The following is a 27,217-nucleotide window of genomic DNA, read 5'->3' on the forward strand; positions in this document are numbered from 1 at the left end:
GATTGTTTACTTTATTGTTATGAGAGTTTCCATTATAACTAAGCATGAATATTACACATGGATTAAATTTTTTCGTATGAGCCAATAGAGAGCTTCGACCTGATTACATTGAGTGTAAAATCAATGCTGTATCTTCTATAGTAACGGAGATATGCGAGTTTGAAATTTTATATAATGTTTTTGTACAACGTGATTCCTTAGGATGTATTACATTGTTTCAACAATCAAAGTGGTTATTTCAAATCTCCAAGACGACGACTACAATCATGCACAAATAGATTGTTTACTTTATTGTTTTGAGAGTTTCCATGGTAACTAAGCATGAATATTACACATGGATTAAATTTTTTGGTATGAGCAAATAGAGAGCTTCGACCTGATTACATTGAGTGTAAAATCACAGCTGTATCTTCTATAGTAACGGAGATATATGAGTTTGAAATTTTATATAATGTTTTTGTAAAACATGTTTCCAAGGATGTATTACATTGTTTCAACAATCAAAGTGGTTATTTCAAATCTCCACGACGACGACTACAATCATGCAAAAATAGATTGTTTACTTTATTGTTATGAGAGTTTCCATGGTAACTAAGCATGAATATTACACATGGATTAAATTTTTTCGTATGAGCCAATAGAGAGCTTCGACCTGATTACATTGAGTGTAAAATCAATGCTGTATCTTCTATAGTAACGGAGATATGCGAGTTTGAAATTTTATATAATGTTTTTGTACAACGTGATTCCTTAGGATGTATTACATTGTTTCAACAATCAAAGTGGTTATTTCAAATCTCCAAGACGACGACTACAATCATGCACAAATAGATTGTTTACTTTATTGTTTTGAGAGTTTCCATGGTAACTAAGCATGAATATTACACATGGATTAAATTTTTTGGTATGAGCAAATAGAGAGCTTCGACCTGATTACATTGAGTGTAAAATCACAGCTGTATCTTCTATAGTAACGGAGATATATGAGTTTGAAATTTTATATAATGTTTTTGTAAAACATGTTTCCAAGGATGTATTACATTGTTTCAACAATCAAAGTGCTTATTTCAAATCTCCACGACGACGACTACAATCATGCACAAATAGATTGTTTACTTTATTGTTATGAGAGTTTCCATTATAACTAAGCATGAATATTACACATGGATTAATTTTTTGCGGATGAGCCAATAGAGAGCTTCAACCTGATTACATTGAGTGTAAAATCAATGCTGTATCTTCTATAGTAACGGAGATATGCGAGTTTGAAATTTTATATAATGTTTTTGTACAACGTGATTCCTTAGGATGTATTACATTGTTTCAACAATCAAAGTGGTTATTTCAAATCTCCAAGACGACGACTACAATCATGCACAAATAGATTGTTTACTTTATTGTTTTGAGAGTTTCCATGGTAACTAAGCATGAATATTACACATGGATTAAATTTTTTGGTATGAGCAAATAGAGAGCTTCGACCTGATTACATTGAGTGTAAAATCACAGCTGTATCTTCTATAGTAACGGAGATATATGAGTTTGAAATTTTATATAATGTTTTTGTAAAACATGTTTCCAAGGATGTATTACATTGTTTCAACAATCAAAGTGCTTATTTCAAATCTCCACGACGACGACTACAATCATGCACAAATAGATTGTTTACTTTATTGTTATGAGAGTTTCCATTATAACTAAGCATGAATATTACACATGGATTAAATTTTTTCGTATGAGCCAATAGAGAGCTTCGACCTGATTACATTGAGTGTAAAATCAATGCTGTATCTTCTATAGTAACGGAGATATGCGAGTTTGAAATTTTATATAATGTTTTTGTACAACGTGATTCCTTAGGATGTATTACATTGTTTCAACAATCAAAGTGGTTATTTCAAATCTCCAAGACGACGACTACAATCATGCACAAATAGATTGTTTACTTTATTGTTTTGAGAGTTTCCATGGTAACTAAGCATGAATATTACACATGGATTAAATTTTTTGGTATGAGCAAATAGAGAGCTTCGACCTGATTACATTGAGTGTAAAATCACAGCTGTATCTTCTATAGTAACGGAGATATATGAGTTTGAAATTTTATATAATGTTTTTGTAAAACATGTTTCCAAGGATGTATTACATTGTTTCAACAATCAAAGTGGTTATTTCAAATCTCCACGACGACGACTACAATCATGCAAAAATAGATTGTTTACTTTATTGTTATGAGAGTTTCCATGGTAACTAAGCATGAATATTACACATGGATTAAATTTTTTCGTATGAGCCAATAGAGAGCTTCGACCTGATTACATTGAGTGTAAAATCAATGCTGTATCTTCTATAGTAACGGAGATATGCGAGTTTGAAATTTTATATAATGTTTTTGTACAACGTGATTCCTTAGGATGTATTACATTGTTTCAACAATCAAAGTGGTTATTTCAAATCTCCAAGACGACGACTACAATCATGCACAAATAGATTGTTTACTTTATTGTTTTGAGAGTTTCCATGGTAACTAAGCATGAATATTACACATGGATTAAATTTTTTGGTATGAGCAAATAGAGAGCTTCGACCTGATTACATTGAGTGTAAAATCACAGCTGTATCTTCTATAGTAACGGAGATATATGAGTTTGAAATTTTATATAATGTTATTGTAAAACATGTTTCCAAGGATGTATTACATTGTTTCAACAATCAAAGTGCTTATTTCAAATCTCCACGACGACGACTACAATCATGCACAAATTGATTGTTTACTTTATTGTTATGAGAGTTTCCATGGTAACTAAGCATGAATATTACACATGGATTAAATTTTTTCGTATGAGCCAATAGAGAGCTTCGACCTGATTACATTGAGTGTAAAATCACAGCTGTATCTTCTATAGTAACGGAGATATATGAGTTTGAAATTTTATATAATGTTATTGTAAAACATGTTTCCAAGGATGTATTACATTGTTTCAACAATCAAAGTGCTTATTTCAAATCTCCACGACGACGACTACAATCATGCACAAATAGATTGTTTACTTTATTGTTATGAGAGTTTCCATGGTAACTAAGCATGAATATTACACATGGATTAAATTTTTTGGTATGAGCAAATAGAGAGCTTCGACCTGATTACATTGAGTGTAAAATCACAGCTGTATCTTCTATAGTAACGGAGATATATGAGTTTGAAATTTTATATAATGTTTTTGTAAAACATGTTTCCAAGCATGTATTACATTGTTTCAAAAATCAAAGTGGTTATTTCAAATCTCCACGACGACGACTACAATCATGCACAAATTGATTGTTTACTTTATTGTTATGAGAGTTTCCATGGTAACTAAGCATGAATATTACACATGGATTAAATTTTTTCGTATGAGCCAATAGAGAGCTTCGACCTGATTACATTGAGTGTAAAATCAATGCTGTATCTTCTATAGTAACGGAGATATGCGAGTTTGAAATTTTATATAATGTTTTTCTACAACGTGATTCCTTAGGATGTATTACATTGTTTCAACAATCAAAGTGGTTATTTCAAATCTCCAAGACGACGACTACAATCATGCACAAATAGATTGTTTACTTTATTGTTTTGAGAGTTTCCATGGTAACTAAGCATGAATATTACACATGGATTAAATTTTTTGGTATGAGCAAATAGAGAGCTTCGACCTGATTACATTGAGTGTAAAATCACAGCTGTATCTTCTATAGTAACGGAGATATATGAGTTTGAAATTTTATATAATGTTATTGTAAAACATGTTTCCAAGGATGTATTACATTGTTTCAACAATCAAAGTGGTTATTTCAAATCTCCAAGACGACGACTACAATCATGCACAAATAGATTGTTTACTTTATTGTTATGAGAGTTTCCATGGTAACTAAGCATGAATATTACACATGGATTAAATTTTTTGGTATGAGCAAATAGAGAGCTTCGACCTGATTACATTGAGTGTAAAATCACAGCTGTATCTTCTATAGTAACGGAGATATATGAGTTTGAAATTTTATATAATGTTATTGTAAAACATGTTTCCAAGGATGTATTACATTGTTTCAACAATCAAAGTGGTTATTTCAAATCTCCAAGACGACGACTACAATCATGCACAAATTGATTGTTTACTTTATTGTTATGAGAGTTTCCATGGTAACTAAGCATGAATATTACACATGGATTAAATTTTTTCGTATGAGCCAATAGAGAGCTTCGACCTGATTACATTGAGTGTAAAATCACAGCTGTATCTTCTATAGTAACGGAGATATATGAGTTTGAAATTTTATATAATGTTATTGTAAAACATGTTTCCAAGGATGTATTACATTGTTTCAACAATCAAAGTGGTTATTTCAAATCTCCGAGACGACGACTACAATCATGCACAAATTGATCGTTTACTTTATTGTTATGAGAGTTTCCATGGTAACTAAGCATGAATATTACACATGGATTAAATTTTTTCGTATGAGCCAATAGAGAGCTTCGACCTGATTACATTGAGTGTAAAATCACAGCTGTATCTTCTATAGTAACGGAGATAAATGAGTTTGAAATTTTATATAATGTTTTTGTAAAACAAGTTTCCAAGGATGTATTACATTGTTTCAACAATCAAAGTGGTTATTTCAAATCTCCACGACGACGACTACAATCATGCACAAATAGATTGTTTACTTTATTGTTATGAGAGTTTCCATGGTAACTAAGCATGAATATTACACATGGATTAAATTTTTTCGTATGAGCCAATAGAGAGCTTCGACCTGATTACATTGAGTGTAAAATCAATGCTGTATCTTCTATAGTAACGGAGATATGCGAGTTTGAAATTTTATATAATGTTTTTGTACAACGTGATTCCTTAGGATGTATTACATTGTTTCAACAATCAAAGTGGTTATTTCAAATCTCCAAGACGACGACTACAATCATGCACAAATAGATTGTTTACTTTATTGTTTTGAGAGTTTCCATGGTAACTAAGCATGAATATTACACATGGATTAAATTTTTTGGTATGCGAATAGAGAGCTTCGACCTGATTACATTGAGTGTAAAATCACAGCTGTATCTTCTATAGTAACGGAGATATATGAGTTTGAAATTTTATATAATGTTTTTGTAAAACATGTTTCCAAGGATGTATTACATTGTTTCAACAATCAAAGTGGTTATTTCAAATCTCCACGACGACGACTACAATCATGCAAAAATAGATTGTTTACTTTATTGTTATGAGAGTTTCCATGGTAACTAAGCATGAATATTACACATGGATTAAATTTTTTCGTATGAGCCAATAGAGAGCTTCGACCTGATTACATTGAGTGTAAAATCAATGCTGTATCTTCTATAGTAACGGAGATATGCGAGTTTGAAATTTTATATAATGTTTTTGTACAACGTGATTCCTTAGGATGTATTACATTGTTTCAACAATCAAAGTGGTTATTTCAAATCTCCAAGACGACGACTACAATCATGCACAAATAGATTGTTTACTTTATTGTTTTGAGAGTTTCCATGGTAACTAAGCATGAATATTACACATGGATTAAATTTTTTGGTATGAGCAAATAGAGAGCTTCGACCTGATTACATTGAGTGTAAAATCACAGCTGTATCTTCTATAGTAACGGAGATATATGAGTTTGAAATTTTATATAATGTTATTGTAAAACATGTTTCCAAGGATGTATTACATTGTTTCAACAATCAAAGTGCTTATTTCAAATCTCCACGACGACGACTACAATCATGCACAAATTGATTGTTTACTTTATTGTTATGAGAGTTTCCATGGTAACTAAGCATGAATATTACACATGGATTAAATTTTTTCGTATGAGCCAATAGAGAGCTTCGACCTGATTACATTGAGTGTAAAATCACAGCTGTATCTTCTATAGTAACGGAGATATATGAGTTTGAAATTTTATATAATGTTTTTGTAAAACATGTTTCCAAGCATGTATTACATTGTTTCAAAAATCAAAGTGGTTATTTCAAATCTCCACGACGACGACTACAATCATGCACAAATTGATTGTTTACTTTATTGTTATGAGAGTTTCCATGGTAACTAAGCATGAATATTACACATGGATTAAATTTTTTCGTATGAGCCAATAGAGAGCTTCGACCTGATTACATTGAGTGTAAAATCAATGCTGTATCTTCTATAGTAACGGAGATATGCGAGTTTGAAATTTTATATAATGTTTTTCTACAACGTGATTCCTTAGGATGTATTACATTGTTTCAACAATCAAAGTGGTTATTTCAAATCTCCAAGACGACGACTACAATCATGCACAAATAGATTGTTTACTTTATTGTTTTGAGAGTTTCCATGGTAACTAAGCATGAATATTACACATGGATTAAATTTTTTGGTATGAGCAAATAGAGAGCTTCGACCTGATTACATTGAGTGTAAAATCACAGCTGTATCTTCTATAGTAACGGAGATATATGAGTTTGAAATTTTATATAATGTTATTGTAAAACATGTTTCCAAGGATGTATTACATTGTTTCAACAATCAAAGTGCTTATTTCAAATCTCCACGACGACGACTACAATCATGCACAAATTGATTGTTTACTTTATTGTTATGAGAGTTTCCATGGTAACTAAGCATGAATATTACACATGGATTAAATTTTTTCGTATGAGCCAATAGAGAGCTTCGACCTGATTACATTGAGTGTAAAATCACAGCTGTATCTTCTATAGTAACGGAGATATATGAGTTTGAAATTTTATATAATGTTATTGTAAAACATGTTTCCAAGGATGTATTACATTGTTTCAACAATCAAAGTGCTTATTTCAAATCTCCACGACGACGACTACAATCATGCACAAATAGATTGTTTACTTTATTGTTATGAGAGTTTCCATGGTAACTAAGCATGAATATTACACATGGATTAAATTTTTTGGTATGAGCAAATAGAGAGCTTCGACCTGATTACATTGAGTGTAAAATCACAGCTGTATCTTCTATAGTAACGGAGATATATGAGTTTGAAATTTTATATAATGTTTTTGTAAAACATGTTTCCAAGCATGTATTACATTGTTTCAAAAATCAAAGTGGTTATTTCAAATCTCCACGACGACGACTACAATCATGCACAAATTGATTGTTTACTTTATTGTTATGAGAGTTTCCATGGTAACTAAGCATGAATATTACACATGGATTAAATTTTTTCGTATGAGCCAATAGAGAGCTTCGACCTGATTACATTGAGTGTAAAATCAATGCTGTATCTTCTATAGTAACGGAGATATGCGAGTTTGAAATTTTATATAATGTTTTTCTACAACGTGATTCCTTAGGATGTATTACATTGTTTCAACAATCAAAGTGGTTATTTCAAATCTCCAAGACGACGACTACAATCATGCACAAATAGATTGTTTACTTTATTGTTTTGAGAGTTTCCATGGTAACTAAGCATGAATATTACACATGGATTAAATTTTTTGGTATGAGCAAATAGAGAGCTTCGACCTGATTACATTGAGTGTAAAATCACAGCTGTATCTTCTATAGTAACGGAGATATATGAGTTTGAAATTTTATATAATGTTATTGTAAAACATGTTTCCAAGGATGTATTACATTGTTTCAACAATCAAAGTGGTTATTTCAAATCTCCAAGACGACGACTACAATCATGCACAAATAGATTGTTTACTTTATTGTTATGAGAGTTTCCATGGTAACTAAGCATGAATATTACACATGGATTAAATTTTTTGGTATGAGCAAATAGAGAGCTTCGACCTGATTACATTGAGTGTAAAATCACAGCTGTATCTTCTATAGTAACGGAGATATATGAGTTTGAAATTTTATATAATGTTATTGTAAAACATGTTTCCAAGGATGTATTACATTGTTTCAACAATCAAAGTGGTTATTTCAAATCTCCAAGACGACGACTACAATCATGCACAAATTGATTGTTTACTTTATTGTTATGAGAGTTTCCATGGTAACTAAGCATGAATATTACACATGGATTAAATTTTTTCGTATGAGCCAATAGAGAGCTTCGACCTGATTACATTGAGTGTAAAATCACAGCTGTATCTTCTATAGTAACGGAGATATATGAGTTTGAAATTTTATATAATGTTATTGTAAAACATGTTTCCAAGGATGTATTACATTGTTTCAACAATCAAAGTGGTTATTTCAAATCTCCGAGACGACGACTACAATCATGCACAAATTGATCGTTTACTTTATTGTTATGAGAGTTTCCATGGTAACTAAGCATGAATATTACACATGGATTAAATTTTTTCGTATGAGCCAATAGAGAGCTTCGACCTGATTACATTGAGTGTAAAATCACAGCTGTATCTTCTATAGTAACGGAGATAAATGAGTTTGAAATTTTATATAATGTTTTTGTAAAACAAGTTTCCAAGGATGTATTACATTGTTTCAACAATCAAAGTGGTTATTTCAAATCTCCACGACGACGACTACAATCATGCACAAATAGATTGTTTACTTTATTGTTATGAGAGTTTCCATGGTAACTAAGCATGAATATTACACATGGATTAAATTTTTTTGTATGAGCAAATAGAGAGCTTCGACCTGATTACATTGAGTGTAAAATCACAGCTGTATCTTCTATAGTAACGGAGATATATGAGTTTGAAATTTTATATAATGTTTTTGTAAAACATGTTTCCAAGGATGTATTACATTGTTTCAACAATCAAAGTGGTTATTTCAAATCTCCACGACGACGACTACAATCATGCAAAAATAGATTGTTTACTTTATTGTTATGAGAGTTTCCATGGTAACTAAGCATGAATATTACACATGGATTAAATTTTTTCGTATGAGCCAATAGAGAGCTTCGACCTGATTACATTGAGTGTAAAATCACAGCTGTATCTTCTATAGTAACGGAGATATATGAGTTTGAAATTTTATATAATGTTATTGTAAAACATGTTTCCAAGGATGTATTACATTGTTTCAACAATCAAAGTGGTTATTTCAAATCTCCGAGACGACGACTACAATCATGCACAAATTGATCGTTTACTTTATTGTTATGAGAGTTTCCATGGTAACTAAGCATGAATATTACACATGGATTAAATTTTTTCGTATGAGCCAATAGAGAGCTTCGACCTGATTACATTGAGTGTAAAATCACAGCTGTATCTTCTATAGTAACGGAGATAAATGAGTTTGAAATTTTATATAATGTTTTTGTAAAACAAGTTTCCAAGGATGTATTACATTGTTTCAACAATCAAAGTGGTTATTTCAAATCTCCACGACGACGACTACAATCATGCACAAATAGATTGTTTACTTTATTGTTATGAGAGTTTCCATGGTAACTAAGCATGAATATTACACATGGATTAAATTTTTTTGTATGAGCAAATAGAGAGCTTCGACCTGATTACATTGAGTGTAAAATCACAGCTGTATCTTCTATAGTAACGGAGATATATGAGTTTGAAATTTTATATAATGTTTTTGTAAAACATGTTTCCAAGGATGTATTACATTGTTTCAACAATCAAAGTGGTTATTTCAAATCTCCACGACGACGACTACAATCATGCAAAAATAGATTGTTTACTTTATTGTTATGAGAGTTTCCATGGTAACTAAGCATGAATATTACACATGGATTAAATTTTTTCGTATGAGCCAATAGAGAGCTTCGACCTGATTACATTGAGTGTAAAATCAATGCTGTATCTTCTATAGTAACGGAGATATGCGAGTTTGAAATTTTATATAATGTTTTTGTACAACGTGATTCCTTAGGATGTATTACATTGTTTCAACAATCAAAGTGGTTATTTCAAATCTCCAAGACGACGACTACAATCATGCACAAATAGATTGTTTACTTTATTGTTTTGAGAGTTTCCATGGTAACTAAGCATGAATATTACACATGGATTAAATTTTTTGGTATGCGAATAGAGAGCTTCGACCTGATTACATTGAGTGTAAAATCACAGCTGTATCTTCTATAGTAACGGAGATATATGAGTTTGAAATTTTATATAATGTTTTTGTAAAACATGTTTCCAAGGATGTATTACATTGTTTCAACAATCAAAGTGGTTATTTCAAATCTCCACGACGACGACTACAATCATGCAAAAATAGATTGTTTACTTTATTGTTATGAGAGTTTCCATGGTAACTAAGCATGAATATTACACATGGATTAAATTTTTTCGTATGAGCCAATAGAGAGCTTCGACCTGATTACATTGAGTGTAAAATCAATGCTGTATCTTCTATAGTAACGGAGATATGCGAGTTTGAAATTTTATATAATGTTTTTGTACAACGTGATTCCTTAGGATGTATTACATTGTTTCAACAATCAAAGTGGTTATTTCAAATCTCCAAGACGACGACTACAATCATGCACAAATAGATTGTTTACTTTATTGTTTTGAGAGTTTCCATGGTAACTAAGCATGAATATTACACATGGATTAAATTTTTTGGTATGAGCAAATAGAGAGCTTCGACCTGATTACATTGAGTGTAAAATCACAGCTGTATCTTCTATAGTAACGGAGATATATGAGTTTGAAATTTTATATAATGTTATTGTAAAACATGTTTCCAAGGATGTATTACATTGTTTCAACAATCAAAGTGCTTATTTCAAATCTCCACGACGACGACTACAATCATGCACAAATTGATTGTTTACTTTATTGTTATGAGAGTTTCCATGGTAACTAAGCATGAATATTACACATGGATTAAATTTTTTCGTATGAGCCAATAGAGAGCTTCGACCTGATTACATTGAGTGTAAAATCACAGCTGTATCTTCTATAGTAACGGAGATATATGAGTTTGAAATTTTATATAATGTTATTGTAAAACATGTTTCCAAGGATGTATTACATTGTTTCAACAATCAAAGTGCTTATTTCAAATCTCCACGACGACGACTACAATCATGCACAAATAGATTGTTTACTTTATTGTTATGAGAGTTTCCATGGTAACTAAGCATGAATATTACACATGGATTAAATTTTTTGGTATGAGCAAATAGAGAGCTTCGACCTGATTACATTGAGTGTAAAATCACAGCTGTATCTTCTATAGTAACGGAGATATATGAGTTTGAAATTTTATATAATGTTTTTGTAAAACATGTTTCCAAGCATGTATTACATTGTTTCAAAAATCAAAGTGGTTATTTCAAATCTCCACGACGACGACTACAATCATGCACAAATTGATTGTTTACTTTATTGTTATGAGAGTTTCCATGGTAACTAAGCATGAATATTACACATGGATTAAATTTTTTCGTATGAGCCAATAGAGAGCTTCGACCTGATTACATTGAGTGTAAAATCAATGCTGTATCTTCTATAGTAACGGAGATATGCGAGTTTGAAATTTTATATAATGTTTTTCTACAACGTGATTCCTTAGGATGTATTACATTGTTTCAACAATCAAAGTGGTTATTTCAAATCTCCAAGACGACGACTACAATCATGCACAAATAGATTGTTTACTTTATTGTTTTGAGAGTTTCCATGGTAACTAAGCATGAATATTACACATGGATTAAATTTTTTGGTATGAGCAAATAGAGAGCTTCGACCTGATTACATTGAGTGTAAAATCACAGCTGTATCTTCTATAGTAACGGAGATATATGAGTTTGAAATTTTATATAATGTTATTGTAAAACATGTTTCCAAGGATGTATTACATTGTTTCAACAATCAAAGTGCTTATTTCAAATCTCCACGACGACGACTACAATCATGCACAAATTGATTGTTTACTTTATTGTTATGAGAGTTTCCATGGTAACTAAGCATGAATATTACACATGGATTAAATTTTTTCGTATGAGCCAATAGAGAGCTTCGACCTGATTACATTGAGTGTAAAATCACAGCTGTATCTTCTATAGTAACGGAGATATATGAGTTTGAAATTTTATATAATGTTATTGTAAAACATGTTTCCAAGGATGTATTACATTGTTTCAACAATCAAAGTGCTTATTTCAAATCTCCACGACGACGACTACAATCATGCACAAATAGATTGTTTACTTTATTGTTATGAGAGTTTCCATGGTAACTAAGCATGAATATTACACATGGATTAAATTTTTTGGTATGAGCAAATAGAGAGCTTCGACCTGATTACATTGAGTGTAAAATCACAGCTGTATCTTCTATAGTAACGGAGATATATGAGTTTGAAATTTTATATAATGTTTTTGTAAAACATGTTTCCAAGCATGTATTACATTGTTTCAAAAATCAAAGTGGTTATTTCAAATCTCCACGACGACGACTACAATCATGCACAAATTGATTGTTTACTTTATTGTTATGAGAGTTTCCATGGTAACTAAGCATGAATATTACACATGGATTAAATTTTTTCGTATGAGCCAATAGAGAGCTTCGACCTGATTACATTGAGTGTAAAATCAATGCTGTATCTTCTATAGTAACGGAGATATGCGAGTTTGAAATTTTATATAATGTTTTTCTACAACGTGATTCCTTAGGATGTATTACATTGTTTCAACAATCAAAGTGGTTATTTCAAATCTCCAAGACGACGACTACAATCATGCACAAATAGATTGTTTACTTTATTGTTTTGAGAGTTTCCATGGTAACTAAGCATGAATATTACACATGGATTAAATTTTTTGGTATGAGCAAATAGAGAGCTTCGACCTGATTACATTGAGTGTAAAATCACAGCTGTATCTTCTATAGTAACGGAGATATATGAGTTTGAAATTTTATATAATGTTATTGTAAAACATGTTTCCAAGGATGTATTACATTGTTTCAACAATCAAAGTGGTTATTTCAAATCTCCAAGACGACGACTACAATCATGCACAAATAGATTGTTTACTTTATTGTTATGAGAGTTTCCATGGTAACTAAGCATGAATATTACACATGGATTAAATTTTTTGGTATGAGCAAATAGAGAGCTTCGACCTGATTACATTGAGTGTAAAATCACAGCTGTATCTTCTATAGTAACGGAGATATATGAGTTTGAAATTTTATATAATGTTATTGTAAAACATGTTTCCAAGGATGTATTACATTGTTTCAACAATCAAAGTGGTTATTTCAAATCTCCAAGACGACGACTACAATCATGCACAAATTGATTGTTTACTTTATTGTTATGAGAGTTTCCATGGTAACTAAGCATGAATATTACACATGGATTAAATTTTTTCGTATGAGCCAATAGAGAGCTTCGACCTGATTACATTGAGTGTAAAATCACAGCTGTATCTTCTATAGTAACGGAGATATATGAGTTTGAAATTTTATATAATGTTATTGTAAAACATGTTTCCAAGGATGTATTACATTGTTTCAACAATCAAAGTGCTTATTTCAAATCTCCACGACGACGACTACAATCATGCACAAATTGATTGTTTACTTTATTGTTATGAGAGTTTCCATGGTAACTAAGCATGAATATTACACATGGATTAAATTTTTTCGTATGAGCCAATAGAGAGCTTCGACCTGATTACATTGAGTGTAAAATCACAGCTGTATCTTCTATAGTAACGGAGATATATGAGTTTGAAATTTTATATAATGTTATTGTAAAACATGTTTCCAAGGATGTATTACATTGTTTCAACAATCAAAGTGCTTATTTCAAATCTCCACGACGACGACTACAATCATGCACAAATAGATTGTTTACTTTATTGTTATGAGAGTTTCCATGGTAACTAAGCATGAATATTACACATGGATTAAATTTTTTGGTATGAGCAAATAGAGAGCTTCGACCTGATTACATTGAGTGTAAAATCACAGCTGTATCTTCTATAGTAACGGAGATATATGAGTTTGAAATTTTATATAATGTTTTTGTAAAACATGTTTCCAAGCATGTATTACATTGTTTCAAAAATCAAAGTGGTTATTTCAAATCTCCACGACGACGACTACAATCATGCACAAATTGATTGTTTACTTTATTGTTATGAGAGTTTCCATGGTAACTAAGCATGAATATTACACATGGATTAAATTTTTTCGTATGAGCCAATAGAGAGCTTCGACCTGATTACATTGAGTGTAAAATCAATGCTGTATCTTCTATAGTAACGGAGATATGCGAGTTTGAAATTTTATATAATGTTTTTCTACAACGTGATTCCTTAGGATGTATTACATTGTTTCAACAATCAAAGTGGTTATTTCAAATCTCCAAGACGACGACTACAATCATGCACAAATAGATTGTTTACTTTATTGTTTTGAGAGTTTCCATGGTAACTAAGCATGAATATTACACATGGATTAAATTTTTTGGTATGAGCAAATAGAGAGCTTCGACCTGATTACATTGAGTGTAAAATCACAGCTGTATCTTCTATAGTAACGGAGATATATGAGTTTGAAATTTTATATAATGTTATTGTAAAACATGTTTCCAAGGATGTATTACATTGTTTCAACAATCAAAGTGCTTATTTCAAATCTCCACGACGACGACTACAATCATGCACAAATTGATTGTTTACTTTATTGTTATGAGAGTTTCCATGGTAACTAAGCATGAATATTACACATGGATTAAATTTTTTCGTATGAGCCAATAGAGAGCTTCGACCTGATTACATTGAGTGTAAAATCACAGCTGTATCTTCTATAGTAACGGAGATATATGAGTTTGAAATTTTATATAATGTTATTGTAAAACATGTTTCCAAGGATGTATTACATTGTTTCAACAATCAAAGTGCTTATTTCAAATCTCCACGACGACGACTACAATCATGCACAAATAGATTGTTTACTTTATTGTTATGAGAGTTTCCATGGTAACTAAGCATGAATATTACACATGGATTAAATTTTTTGGTATGAGCAAATAGAGAGCTTCGACCTGATTACATTGAGTGTAAAATCACAGCTGTATCTTCTATAGTAACGGAGATATATGAGTTTGAAATTTTATATAATGTTTTTGTAAAACATGTTTCCAAGCATGTATTACATTGTTTCAAAAATCAAAGTGGTTATTTCAAATCTCCACGACGACGACTACAATCATGCACAAATTGATTGTTTACTTTATTGTTATGAGAGTTTCCATGGTAACTAAGCATGAATATTACACATGGATTAAATTTTTTCGTATGAGCCAATAGAGAGCTTCGACCTGATTACATTGAGTGTAAAATCAATGCTGTATCTTCTATAGTAACGGAGATATGCGAGTTTGAAATTTTATATAATGTTTTTCTACAACGTGATTCCTTAGGATGTATTACATTGTTTCAACAATCAAAGTGGTTATTTCAAATCTCCAAGACGACGACTACAATCATGCACAAATAGATTGTTTACTTTATTGTTTTGAGAGTTTCCATGGTAACTAAGCATGAATATTACACATGGATTAAATTTTTTGGTATGAGCAAATAGAGAGCTTCGACCTGATTACATTGAGTGTAAAATCACAGCTGTATCTTCTATAGTAACGGAGATATATGAGTTTGAAATTTTATATAATGTTATTGTAAAACATGTTTCCAAGGATGTATTACATTGTTTCAACAATCAAAGTGGTTATTTCAAATCTCCAAGACGACGACTACAATCATGCACAAATAGATTGTTTACTTTATTGTTATGAGAGTTTCCATGGTAACTAAGCATGAATATTACACATGGATTAAATTTTTTGGTATGAGCAAATAGAGAGCTTCGACCTGATTACATTGAGTGTAAAATCACAGCTGTATCTTCTATAGTAACGGAGATATATGAGTTTGAAATTTTATATAATGTTATTGTAAAACATGTTTCCAAGGATGTATTACATTGTTTCAACAATCAAAGTGGTTATTTCAAATCTCCAAGACGACGACTACAATCATGCACAAATTGATTGTTTACTTTATTGTTATGAGAGTTTCCATGGTAACTAAGCATGAATATTACACATGGATTAAATTTTTTCGTATGAGCCAATAGAGAGCTTCGACCTGATTACATTGAGTGTAAAATCACAGCTGTATCTTCTATAGTAACGGAGATATATGAGTTTGAAATTTTATATAATGTTATTGTAAAACATGTTTCCAAGGATGTATTACATTGTTTCAACAATCAAAGTGGTTATTTCAAATCTCCGAGACGACGACTACAATCATGCACAAATTGATCGTTTACTTTATTGTTATGAGAGTTTCCATGGTAACTAAGCATGAATATTACACATGGATTAAATTTTTTCGTATGAGCCAATAGAGAGCTTCGACCTGATTACATTGAGTGTAAAATCACAGCTGTATCTTCTATAGTAACGGAGATAAATGAGTTTGAAATTTTATATAATGTTTTTGTAAAACAAGTTTCCAAGGATGTATTACATTGTTTCAACAATCAAAGTGGTTATTTCAAATCTCCACGACGACGACTACAATCATGCACAAATAGATTGTTTACTTTATTGTTATGAGAGTTTCCATGGTAACTAAGCATGAATATTACACATGGATTAAATTTTTTTGTATGAGCAAATAGAGAGCTTCGACCTGATTACATTGAGTGTAAAATCACAGCTGTATCTTCTATAGTAACGGAGATATATGAGTTTGAAATTTTATATAATGTTTTTGTAAAACATGTTTCCAAGGATGTATTACATTGTTTCAACAATCAAAGTGGTTATTTCAAATCTCCACGACGACGACTACAATCATGCAAAAATAGATTGTTTACTTTATTGTTATGAGAGTTTCCATGGTAACTAAGCATGAATATTACACATGGATTAAATTTTTTCGTATGAGCCAATAGAGAGCTTCGACCTGATTACATTGAGTGTAAAATCAATGCTGTATCTTCTATAGTAACGGAGATATGCGAGTTTGAAATTTTATATAATGTTTTTGTACAACGTGATTCCTTAGGATGTATTACATTGTTTCAACAATCAAAGTGGTTATTTCAAATCTCCAAGACGACGACTACAATCATGCACAAATAGATTGTTTACTTTATTGTTTTGAGAGTTTCCATGGTAACTAAGCATGAATATTACACATGGATTAAATTTTTTGGTATGCGAATAGAGAGCTTCGACCTGATTACATTGAGTGTAAAATCACAGCTGTATCTTCTATAGTAACGGAGATATATGAGTTTGAAATTTTATATAATGTTTTTGTAAAACATGTTTCCAAGGATGTATTACATTGTTTCAACAATCAAAGTGGTTATTTCAAATCTCCACGACGACGACTACAATCATGCAAAAATAGATTGTTTACTTTATTGTTATGAGAGTTTCCATGGTAACTAAGCATGAATATTACACATGGATTAAATTTTTTCGTATGAGCCAATAGAGAGCTTCGACCTGATTACATTGAGTGTAAAATCAATGCTGTATCTTCTATAGTAACGGAGATATGCGAGTTTGAAATTTTATATAATGTTTTTGTACAACGTGATTCCTTAGGATGTATTACACTGTTTCAACAATCAAAGTGGTTATTTCAAATCTCCAAGACGACGACTACAATCATGCACAAATAGATTGTTTACTTTATTGTTTTGAGAGTTTCCATGGTAACTAAGCATGAATATTACACATGGATTAAATTTTTTGGTATGAGCAAATAGAGAGCTTCGACCTGATTACATTGAGTGTAAAATCACAGCTGTATCTTCTATAGTAACGGAGATATATGAGTTTGAAATTTTATATAATGTTATTGTAAAACATGTTTCCAAGGATGTATTACATTGTTTCAACAATCAAAGTGCTTATTTCAAATCTCCACGACGACGACTACAATCATGCACAAATTGATTGTTTACTTTATTGTTATGAGAGTTTCCATGGTAACTAAGCATGAATATTACACATGGATTAAATTTTTTGGTATGAGCAAATAGAGAGCTTCGACCTGATTACATTGAGTGTAAAATCACAGCTGTATCTTCTATAGTAACGGAGATATATGAGTTTGAAATTTTATATAATGTTATTGTAAAACATGTTTCCAAGGATGTATTACATTGTTTCAACAATCAAAGTGGTTATTTCAAATCTCCAAGACGACGACTACAATCATGCACAAATTGATTGTTTACTTTATTGTTATGAGAGTTTCCATGGTAACTAAGCATGAATATTACACATGGATTAAATTTTTTCGTATGAGCCAATAGAGAGCTTCGACCTGATTACATTGAGTGTAAAATCACAGCTGTATCTTCTATAGTAACGGAGATATATGAGTTTGAAATTTTATATAATGTTATTGTAAAACATGTTTCCAAGGATGTATTACATTGTTTCAACAATCAAAGTGGTTATTTCAAATCTCCGAGACGACGACTACAATCATGCACAAATTGATCGTTTACTTTATTGTTATGAGAGTTTCCATGGTAACTAAGCATGAATATTACACATGGATTAAATTTTTTCGTATGAGCCAATAGAGAGCTTCGACCTGATTACATTGAGTGTAAAATCACAGCTGTATCTTCTATAGTAACGGAGATAAATGAGTTTGAAATTTTATATAATGTTTTTGTAAAACAAGTTTCCAAGGATGTATTACATTGTTTCAACAATCAAAGTGGTTATTTCAAATCTCCACGACGACGACTACAATCATGCACAAATAGATTGTTTACTTTATTGTTATGAGAGTTTCCATGGTAACTAAGCATGAATATTACACATGGATTAAATTTTTTTGTATGAGCAAATAGAGAGCTTCGACCTGATTACATTGAGTGTAAAATCACAGCTGTATCTTCTATAGTAACGGAGATATATGAGTTTGAAATTTTATATAATGTTTTTGTAAAACATGTTTCCAAGGATGTATTACATTGTTTCAACAATCAAAGTGGTTATTTCAAATCTCCACGACGACGACTACAATCATGCAAAAATAGATTGTTTACTTTATTGTTATGAGAGTTTCCATGGTAACTAAGCATGAATATTACACATGGATTAAATTTTTTCGTATGAGCCAATAGAGAGCTTCGACCTGATTACATTGAGTGTAAAATCAATGCTGTATCTTCTATAGTAACGGAGATATGCGAGTTTGAAATTTTATATAATGTTTTTGTACAACGTGATTCCTTAGGATGTATTACATTGTTTCAACAATCAAAGTGGTTATTTCAAATCTCCAAGACGACGACTACAATCATGCACAAATAGATTGTTTACTTTATTGTTTTGAGAGTTTCCATGGTAACTAAGCATGAATATTACACATGGATTAAATTTTTTGGTATGCGAATAGAGAGCTTCGACCTGATTACATTGAGTGTAAAATCACAGCTGTATCTTCTATAGTAACGGAGATATATGAGTTTGAAATTTTATATAATGTTTTTGTAAAACATGTTTCCAAGGATGTATTACATTGTTTCAACAATCAAAGTGGTTATTTCAAATCTCCACGACGACGACTACAATCATGCAAAAATAGATTGTTTACTTTATTGTTATGAGAGTTTCCATGGTAACTAAGCATGAATATTACACATGGATTAAATTTTTTCGTATGAGCCAATAGAGAGCTTCGACCTGATTACATTGAGTGTAAAATCAATGCTGTATCTTCTATAGTAACGGAGATATGCGAGTTTGAAATTTTATATAATGTTTTTGTACAACGTGATTCCTTAGGATGTATTACACTGTTTCAACAATCAAAGTGGTTATTTCAAATCTCCAAGACGACGACTACAATCATGCACAAATAGATTGTTTACTTTATTGTTTTGAGAGTTTCCATGGTAACTAAGCATGAATATTACACATGGATTAAATTTTTTGGTATGAGCAAATAGAGAGCTTCGACCTGATTACATTGAGTGTAAAATCACAGCTGTATCTTCTATAGTAACGGAGATATATGAGTTTGAAATTTTATATAATGTTATTGTAAAACATGTTTCCAAGGATGTATTACATTGTTTCAACAATCAAAGTGCTTATTTCAAATCTCCACGACGACGACTACAATCATGCACAAATTGATTGTTTACTTTATTGTTATGAGAGTTTCCATGGTAACTAAGCATGAATATTACACATGGATTAAATTTTTTCGTATGAGCCAATAGAGAGCTTCGACCTGATTACATTGAGTGTAAAATCACAGCTGTATCTTCTATAGTAACGGAGATATATGAGTTTGAAATTTTATATAATGTTATTGTAAAACATGTTTCCAAGGATGTATTACATTGTTTCAACAATCAAAGTGCTTATTTCAAATCTCCACGACGACGACTACAATCATGCACAAATAGATTGTTTACTTTATTGTTATGAGAGTTTCCATGGTAACTAAGCATGAATATTACACATGGATTAAATTTTTTGGTATGAGCAAATAGAGAGCTTCGACCTGATTACATTGAGTGTAAAATCACAGCTGTATCTTCTATAGTAACGGAGATATATGAGTTTGAAATTTTATATAATGTTTTTGTAAAACATGTTTCCAAGCATGTATTACATTGTTTCAAAAATCAAAGTGGTTATTTCAAATCTCCACGACGACGACTACAATCATGCACAAATTGATTGTTTACTTTATTGTTATGAGAGTTTCCATGGTAACTAAGCATGAATATTACACATGGATTAAATTTTTTCGTATGAGCCAATAGAGAGCTTCGACCTGATTACATTGAGTGTAAAATCAATGCTGTATCTTCTATAGTAACGGAGATATGCGAGTTTGAAATTTTATATAATGTTTTTCTACAACGTGATTCCTTAGGATGTATTACATTGTTTCAACAATCAAAGTGGTTATTTCAAATCTCCAAGACGACGACTACAATCATGCACAAATAGATTGTTTACTTTATTGTTTTGAAAGTTTCCATGGTAACTAAGCATGAATATTACACATGGATTAAATTTTTTGGTATGAGCAAATAGAGAGCTTCGACCTGATTACATTGAGTGTAAAATCACAGCTGTATCTTCTATAGTAACGGAGATATATGAGTTTGAAATTTTATATAATGTTATTGTAAAACATGTTTCCAAGGATGTATTACATTGTTTCAACAATCAAAGTGGTTATTTCAAATCTCCAAGACGACGACTACAATCATGCACAAATAGATTGTTTACTTTATTGTTATGAGAGTTTCCATGGTAACTAAGCATGAATATTACACATGGATTAAATTTTTTGGTATGAGCAAATAGAGAGCTTCGACCTGATTACATTGAGTGTAAAATCACAGCTGTATCTTCTATAGTAACGGAGATATATGAGTTTGAAATTTTATATAATGTTATTGTAAAACATGTTTCCAAGGATGTATTACATTGTTTCAACAATCAAAGTGGTTATTTCAAATCTCCAAGACGACGACTACAATCATGCACAAATTGATTGTTTACTTTATTGTTATGAGAGTTTCCATGGTAACTAAGCATGAATATTACACATGGATTAAATTTTTTCGTATGAGCCAATAGAGAGCTTCGACCTGATTACATTGAGTGTAAAATCACAGCTGTATCTTCTATAGTAACGGAGATATATGAGTTTGAAATTTTATATAATGTTATTGTAAAACATGTTTCCAAGGATGTATTACATTGTTTCAACAATCAAAGTGGTTATTTCAAATCTCCGAGACGACGACTACAATCATGCACAAATTGATCGTTTACTTTATTGTTATGAGAGTTTCCATGGTAACTAAGCATGAATATTACACATGGATTAAATTTTTTCGTATGAGCCAATAGAGAGCTTCGACCTGATTACATTGAGTGTAAAATCACAGCTGTATCTTCTATAGTAACGGAGATAAATGAGTTTGAAATTTTATATAATGTTTTTGTAAAACAAGTTTCCAAGGATGTATTACATTGTTTCAACAATCAAAGTGGTTATTTCAAATCTCCACGACGACGACTACAATCATGCACAAATAGATTGTTTACTTTATTGTTATGAGAGTTTCCATGGTAACTAAGCATGAATATTACACATGGATTAAATTTTTTTGTATGAGCAAATAGAGAGCTTCGACCTGATTACATTGAGTGTAAAATCACAGCTGTATCTTCTATAGTAACGGAGATATATGAGTTTGAAATTTTATATAATGTTTTTGTAAAACATGTTTCCAAGGATGTATTACATTGTTTCAACAATCAAAGTGGTTATTTCAAATCTCCACGACGACGACTACAATCATGCAAAAATAGATTGTTTACTTTATTGTTATGAGAGTTTCCATGGTAACTAAGCATGAATATTACACATGGATTAAATTTTTTCGTATGAGCCAATAGAGAGCTTCGACCTGATTACATTGAGTGTAAAATCAATGCTGTATCTTCTATAGTAACGGAGATATGCGAGTTTGAAATTTTATATAATGTTTTTGTACAACGTGATTCCTTAGGATGTATTACATTGTTTCAACAATCAAAGTGGTTATTTCAAATCTCCAAGACGACGACTACAATCATGCACAAATAGATTGTTTACTTTATTGTTTTGAGAGTTTCCATGGTAACTAAGCATGAATATTACACATGGATTAAATTTTTTGGTATGCGAATAGAGAGCTTCGACCTGATTACATTGAGTGTAAAATCACAGCTGTATCTTCTATAGTAACGGAGATATATGAGTTTGAAATTTTATATAATGTTTTTGTAAAACATGTTTCCAAGGATGTATTACATTGTTTCAACAATCAAAGTGGTTATTTCGAATCTCCACGACGACCACTACAATCATGCACAAATAGATTGTTTACTTTATTGTTATGAGAGTTTCCATGGTAACTAAGCATGAATATTACACATGGATTAAATTTTTTCGTATGAGCCAATAGAGAGCTTCGACCTGATTACATTGAGTGTAAAATCACAGCTGTATCTTCTATAGTAACGGAGATATATGAGTTTGAAATTTTATAAAATGTTTTTGTAAAACATGTTTCCAAGGATGTATTACATTGTTTCAACAATCAAAGTGGTTATTTCAAATCTCCACGACGACGACTACAATCATGCACAAATTGATTGTTTACTTTATTGTTATGAGAGTTTCCATGGTAACTAAGCATGAATATTACACATGGATTAAATTTTTTCGTATGAGCCAATAGAGAGCTTCGACCTGATTACATTGAGTGTAAAATCAATGCTGTATCTTCTATAGTAACGGAGATATGCGAGTTTGAAATTTTATATAATGTTTTTGTACAACGTGATTCCTTAGGATGTATTACATTGTTTCAACAATCAAAGTGGTTATTTCAAATCTCCAAGACGACGACTACAATCATGCACAAATAGATTGTTTACTTTATTGTTTTGAGAGTTTCCATGGTAACTAAGCATGAATATTACACATGGATTAAATTTTTTGGTATGAGCAAATAGAGAGCTTCGACCTGATTACATTGAGTGTAAAATCACAGCTGTATCTTCTATAGTAACGGAGATATATGAGTTTGAAATTTTATATAATGTTTTTGTAAAACATGTTTCCAAGGATGTATTACATTGTTTCAACAATCAAAGTGGTTATTTCAAATCTCCACGACGACGACTACAATCATGCAAAAATAGATTGTTTACTTTATTGTTATGAGAGTTTCCATGGTAACTAAGCATGAATATTACACATGGATTAAATTTTTTCGTATGAGCCAATAGAGAGCTTCGACCTGATTACATTGAGTGTAAAATCAATGCTGTATCTTCTATAGTAACGGAGATATGCGAGTTTGAAATTTTATATAATGTTTTTGTACAACGTGATTCCTTAGGATGTATTACATTGTTTCAACAATCAAAGTGGTTATTTCAAATCTCCAAGACGACGACTACAATCATGCACAAATAGATTGTTTACTTTATTGTTTTGAGAGTTTCCATGGTAACTAAGCATGAATATTACACATGGATTAAATTTTTTCGTATGAGCCAATAGAGAGCTTCGACCTGATTACATTGAGTGTAAAATCACAGCTGTATCTTCTATAGTAACGGAGATATGCGAGTTTGAAATTTTATATAATGTTATTGTAAAACATGTTTCCAAGGATGTATTACATTGTTTCAACAATCAAAGTGGTTATTTCAAATCTCCAAGACGACGACTACAATCATGCACAAATAGATTGTTTACTTTATTGTTATGAGAGTTTCCATGGTAACTAAGCATGAATATTACACATGGATTAAATTTTTTGGTATGAGCAAATAGAGAGCTTCGACCTGATTACATTGAGTGTAAAATCACAGCTGTATCTTCTATAGTAACGGAGATATATGAGTTTGAAATTTTATATAATGTTATTGTAAAACATGTTTCCAAGGATGTATTACATTGTTTCAACAATCAAAGTGGTTATTTCAAATCTCCAAGACGACGACTACAATCATGCACAAATTGATTGTTTACTTTATTGTTATGAGAGTTTCCATGGTAACTAAGCATGAATATTACACATGGATTAAATTTTTTCGTATGAGCCAATAGAGAGCTTCGACCTGATTACATTGAGTGTAAAATCACAGCTGTATCTTCTATAGTAACGGAGATATATGAGTTTGAAATTTTATATAATGTTATTGTAAAACATGTTTCCAAGGATGTATTACATTGTTTCAACAATCAAAGTGGTTATTTCAAATCTCCGAGACGACGACTACAATCATGCACAAATTGATCGTTTACTTTATTGTTATGAGAGTTTCCATGGTAACTAAGCATGAATATTACACATGGATTAAATTTTTTCGTATGAGCCAATAGAGAGCTTCGACCTGATTACATTGAGTGTAAAATCACAGCTGTATCTTCTATAGTAACGGAGATAAATGAGTTTGAAATTTTATATAATGTTTTTGTAAAACAAGTTTCCAAGGATGTATTACATTGTTTCAACAATCAAAGTGGTTATTTCAAATCTCCACGACGACGACTACAATCATGCACAAATAGATTGTTTACTTTATTGTTATGAGAGTTTCCATGGTAACTAAGCATGAATATTACACATGGATTAAATTTTTTGGTATGAGCAAATAGAGAGCTTCGACCTGATTACATTGAGTGTAAAATCACAGCTGTATCTTCTATAGTAACGGAGAAATATGAGTTTGAAATTTTATATAATGTTTTTGTAAAACATGTTTCCAAGGATGTATTACATTGTTTCAACAATCAAAGTGGTTATTTCAAATCTCCACGACGACGACTACAATCATGCAAAAATAGATTGTTTACTTTATTGTTATGAGAGTTTCCATGGTAACTAAGCATGAATATTACACATGGATTAAATTTTTTCGTATGAGCCAATAGAGAGCTTCGACCTGATTACATTGAGTGTAAAATCAATGCTGTATCTTCTATAGTAACGGAGATATGCGAGTTTGAAATTTTATATAATGTTTTTGTACAACGTGATTCCTTAGGATGTATTACATTGTTTCAACAATCAAAGTGGTTATTTCAAATCTCCAAGACGACGACTACAATCATGCACAAATAGATTGTTTACTTTATTGTTTTGAGAGTTTCCATGGTAACTAAGCATGAATATTACACATGGATTAAATTTTTTGGTATGCGAATAGAGAGCTTCGACCTGATTACATTGAGTGTAAAATCACAGCTGTATCTTCTATAGTAACGGAGATATATGAGTTTGAAATTTTATATAATGTTTTTGTAAAACATGTTTCCAAGGATGTATTACATTGTTTCAACAATCAAAGTGGTTATTTCGAATCTCCACGACGACGACTACAATCATGCACAAATAGATTGTTTACTTTATTGTTATGAGAGTTTCCATGGTAACTAAGCATGAATATTACACATGGATTAAATTTTTTCGTATGAGCCAATAGAGAGCTTCGACCTGATTACATTGAGTGTAAAATCAATGCTGTATCTTCTATAGTAACGGAGATATGCGAGTTTGAAATTTTATATAATGTTTTTGTACAACGTGATTCCTTAGGATGTATTACATTGTTTCAACAATCAAAGTGGTTATTTCAAATCTCCAAGACGACGACTACAATCATGCACAAATAGATTGTTTACTTTATTGTTTTGAGAGTTTCCATGGTAACTAAGCATGAATATTACACATGGATTAAATTTTTTGGTATGAGCAAATAGAGAGCTTCGACCTGATTACATTGAGTGTAAAATCACAGCTGTATCTTCTATAGTAACGGAGATATATGAGTTTGAAATTTTATATAATGTTTTTGTAAAACATGTTTCCAAGGATGTATTACATTGTTTCAACAATCAAAGTGGTTATTTCAAATCTCCACGACGACGACTACAATCATGCAAAAATAGATTGTTTACTTTATTGTTATGAGAGTTTCCATGGTAACTAAGCATGAATATTACACATGGATTAAATTTTTTCGTATGAGCCAATAGAGAGCTTCGACCTGATTACATTGAGTGTAAAATCAATGCTGTATCTTCTATAGTAACGGAGATATGCGAGTTTGAAATTTTATATAATGTTTTTGTACAACGTGATTCCTTAGGATGTATTACATTGTTTCAACAATCAAAGTGGTTATTTCAAATCTCCAAGACGACGACTACAATCATGCACAAATAGATTGTTTACTTTATTGTTTTGAGAGTTTCCATGGTAACTAAGCATGAATATTACACATGGATTAAATTTTTTCGTATGAGCCAATAGAGAGCTTCGACCTGATTACATTGAGTGTAAAATCACAGCTGTATCTTCTATAGTAACGGAGATATATGAGTTTGAAATTTTATATAATGTTATTGTAAAACATGTTTCCAAGGATGTATTACATTGTTTCAACAATCAAAGTGCTTATTTCAAATCTCCACGACGACGACTACAATCATGCACAAATTGATTGTTTACTTTATTGTTATGAGAGTTTCCATGGTAACTAAGCATGAATATTACACATGGATTAAATTTTTTCGTATGAGCCAATAGAGAGCTTCGACCTGATTACATTGAGTGTAAAATCACAGCTGTATCTTCTATAGTAACGGAGATATA

Source organism: Lepisma saccharinum, unplaced genomic scaffold (assembly GCF_977018435.1).
Source record: "Lepisma saccharinum unplaced genomic scaffold, izLepSacc3.1 HAP1_SCAFFOLD_35, whole genome shotgun sequence".
Lineage (NCBI taxonomy): Eukaryota > Metazoa > Arthropoda > Insecta > Zygentoma > Lepismatidae > Lepisma > Lepisma saccharinum.